Source organism: Thermobia domestica, chromosome 5 (assembly GCF_964235325.1).
Source record: "Thermobia domestica chromosome 5, izTheDome1.hap1.1, whole genome shotgun sequence".
NCBI lineage: Eukaryota > Metazoa > Arthropoda > Insecta > Zygentoma > Lepismatidae > Thermobia > Thermobia domestica.
In genome coordinates this window covers 286,179,688-286,183,725 of record NC_137458.1, presented here as the reverse complement: position 1 = coordinate 286,183,725, position 4,038 = coordinate 286,179,688, and the positions used below count along the sequence as shown (strand labels likewise).

Here is a 4,038-nt window from a genome sequence, read left to right as displayed (position 1 = left end):
GAGAGTGGTCAGAGTAGTTTAATTGGTACATACAACATTATTTTTTATATAATAGTAATAAACTAGAACGTATTTTTGGGAGGTTTACCATTGAAAGGAATAAGAAAAAAATCTTATTATCTTTCGAAATTCAGAATATTTAGCATTCCTGAAGTTTATTTTTGATATTACTTGAAACATCGTGTGAATTATAACTACTACTGTCATTCGAAAACTATGATTGTGCCTCAGAACATTGGAAGGAATAACTTCAGAGAACTAAAACTCATTTTACTAAAGATGTATGTCTTTTTATTTTACAATAATACAAATCTTACTATGTACAGAAAGTTAACCTAGATATCCGTAACCTCCAACTCCAGCATGGAGATTACCACCAACTCTTCTTACAATGGCATTAAATCCATTGACGTCATCAGCGCCATATGTTACATGTCTTACACTACCATCGGGTTCAACGAGACTGTATTGTCCTTTGACAACTGGTCCGTCACGAACTTCAGTCTGTTGCTTGTTGTCTCCTGTGAGGTGATCACTCACTGCATAGCCAAACTGGTACCGTGGATAAGCCTTTAAATATAATGAACATACATGATATACATAACATTGTTCTATTTTAATTCGTTATGTATATATATATATATATATATATATATATATATATATATATATATATATATATATATATATATATATATATATATATATAAAATTAGTCTCTTAAAATGTTATATACTACAAAAATTAATAGAATAAAATTGTTTAATTTTATAACATTTATTAAAATCTATTAAATTCTTTGAAAAATAAGGAAATCAATTCAGTTTGTTGTGCTGAGGTGGAGGAAAGTATTTAAATAAATTATCCTCGTTGAGAACTGTTATTCTGGCAAGAAGAAATGAAATGAAATCTTTGAATTTTACGTCCAACGTTATGTCGGCTATTCTAGAGGATACGGTGAAGATGAGAAATGAATGGAATGGTGGAATACGGGAGAACCTCATGCACACAGTGTTTGTTCACCACAAAGTTCACTCGGGAATGTACCGGGAATCGAAGGGACCCCACGCACCAGTAGTGGTGAGCTCACTACTATCGAGGGACCTCGGTCCACTGGCAAGAAGAGAAATGAAATCTTTGAGTTTTACATCCCACTGTTATGCCGGTTAGGCTAAAGGAGACGTTGATGATGACTAACGAATGAAATGGTGGAATGAAGAAAGTGGGAGGAAAAGGGACAAACCCGAGAAACCCACGCACACGGTGTTTATCCACCTAAAGTTCAGTTGGAGGGGGCTGATATCGAACCCGGGATCCCAGGTACTAGAGGTGAACGCTGTACCACTGAGGCACCGCGGCCCCTGGCAAGAAGGGTTTTGAAATATTGAAAGGATATGGGTTGGAAAGTATTTGATTCGAGTCTGGTTCCTTTAATTCATAACGAGAAGAATATAAAAAACTAAAACATTATAACTCAGTTATTTTACACCAGTGCTCGCTATCAAAGTCTTTATTTCCAATACATGTGTTTTAGCAACTGGTTTATAGACTTTTAAGACAAGAAGTGCGAGATATCTGGCAGCTGCACTTCTGCATTACATTCCTAGTAACTTCTATTATCTATGCTGTGCAAGTAAATTAGTGAGTTCTTTCAGGAAGGGGATTTACCCATAAGCATATAGAGATGATACATTTCATGTGTATGAAACATTTGTCTACAATAAGTGGACTATCGTTTATAAATTATTATTTTGAAGCATTTTATAGGCACTTGTTTTACTTAGTATGACTTGCTTAGCATAAAATGTGATAATTTAAAACTTGGTTTTCATTACTGCAATGCATGAAAACTCATTTTTCGGACCAGTTAAGATTGTAAAACGCAAGTAATAATGTAACCAAAGTGGACAAAAAAGGTGAAACACTGGCTAATTTTCCTCGAAATATGATTTCAATGACTCAAAAAATACTAAAAAAATTGTAATATCTCATTCCAGAATATTTCATATGTAACAAAGGTGGATAATTAATTTCAACATTCACAAAATTATCTATTTGACTGTACATTAAAGTGTTATTCCAACTGTTTGATATTTGTCATTTAAAAAATATGATGTGGGAACAAAAATTTTCAATACTAGTACTCTCCATTAAATGTTCGTAATATGAATTTTTCATCATACTTACATAGTAATCAAGACCTCCGCCAATTCCACCAAGAACACCAACTGCATATGCAGAGGATGTGAGAGCAACAAGGACAAAGAAAACCTTCAAAAGAGAAAATAAATAGTATTTAATTGTTTCTCACGACCATTTGACATTATTTCTAGAATATAATTTTTAGGGTATGTCTAATTAAGTTGATACTTAGCGATTTTTCCAATATAGAAAATATTATTTATAACTTGTTTCTATTGTTTTTTCCTAGGTGGTTTCTGCACTGGTTTAGATAAGAGTGAGTTGCATTTCTGTACAGAAAACGCGAGCAGTAATCCATACTACAAAGTGGTTATGCTCTGTAGTCAGAAAGAGAGATTTAGAAAGGTGGTTTCATGACGTGACAGCTGGGACTTAAGTTACTTCTGGGAGACACAGAGTTAAGCAAATGTATACTTCAGAAACCAATTTATTTAAATATCTAAATTATACGTAAAACTATTGAAGCGCTTAGAGGATAAAGGTGTTATGTAACAAATTCAATATGACGGGAAAATTGACTTTCCCAATCTTGTCCGTTAACATACCGTCTTCATCCTTTCAAAATATCTGCACCCAGACGAGGACTTACTAAATAATGTGTTACGTAGCATGATTAGCATATAACACGTGCATGAATCGCCAGAATGCAACGTTTCAAAAAATGTAACATAACATCTTTATCCTCCAAGCGCTTCAATTATATTTTCATTATAGAAATCGTTATTGCATTTTGACTCTCCTTTAAGTTTACATTGGTATTATCTATGTGTAAGAGCAGATACATTATACAGATGATATATATTAAGTATATCCTATTATTCTTTACCGGATTTAGAGGGCAGGGTGGCTCAGTGGTACAGCGCTTACCTCTGGTTCCTAGCATCTGTGGTTCGATCCCCCGACCAAGTAAATTTGTGGCGCACAGCATCGTGTCCGTGGGATTTCTTGAGGTACTCCAATTTCTTCCCACTTTCTCATTCCACCAATTCTTCCATCATCATTAACTTGCTTTGGTCATCATCTCCCTTAGCCTAAAGATAATAATTGTGGGATGTTCATATGAAAGGCTTCATTTGATTTTTCTTTAGCGGATTATTAATATGTATACTTCGAATACACTTTGTTGTGCATTCATACTCGTAAATCAGTAATATGTATTATTGTGATGCAGAACTGTGGTAATGTGATTATAACGAGTGAATTTTAAACTGCTTTTCTCATTTCTGTTGACTTCACTTTGTAACTCACTAAGGTAAGAAATATAAATATTCTAATAATATTAATACATTGAATTCTTGACGTTTTTTTTTTAAAGTTTAACGTCTCACAATTAGGCACCGAGGCTAAGGGAGACAGTGATCATACTAATGAATCAAATGGAGGAATGAAGAAAATAAAACGAAACGGGACAATCCTAGGAAAACTCTCACTTATGATTATGTACAACAAAGTACACTTGATCCGGCCTGAATGGAACCAGATATCTCCTCCACAAGATGTGAAGACTGAACCAATGTGTCCCCGATATTGTCATGTTACTTGTAATATAACGTGGCCTTTACTTGTAATAAAGTACCCTAGTGCAGCTGAACCTTAACGTTACATTGTCTCAGTGCATGTATTATTGAGTTGCATTTATGTTGGTGTGTACGATTTTCAATATTTTCCAGCAACGATAAAGAAATAGGGAACTCTGTTTAAATGATCAGAATTACTAAAATCGATGGAGAATATGCTGATGTTATAGTATCTAGGTGAAACTGCAACATCAGTCCATCGATTCCTCTTGACAGATTTAAGTGCCTATGAAAGATATTAATTATGATGTTTCTTGCA

At 34.0% G+C, this 4,038-nt stretch overlaps 1 pseudogene; it reads right to left on the bottom strand.

Annotated features, from left to right (window-relative positions):
- Positions 1-330: 330 nt before the first annotated feature.
- LOC145685571 (cuticle protein 19 pseudogene) lies at positions 331-2,756 on the bottom strand (annotated as a pseudogene).
- Between the last annotated feature and the right edge of the window lie 1,282 nt (positions 2,757-4,038).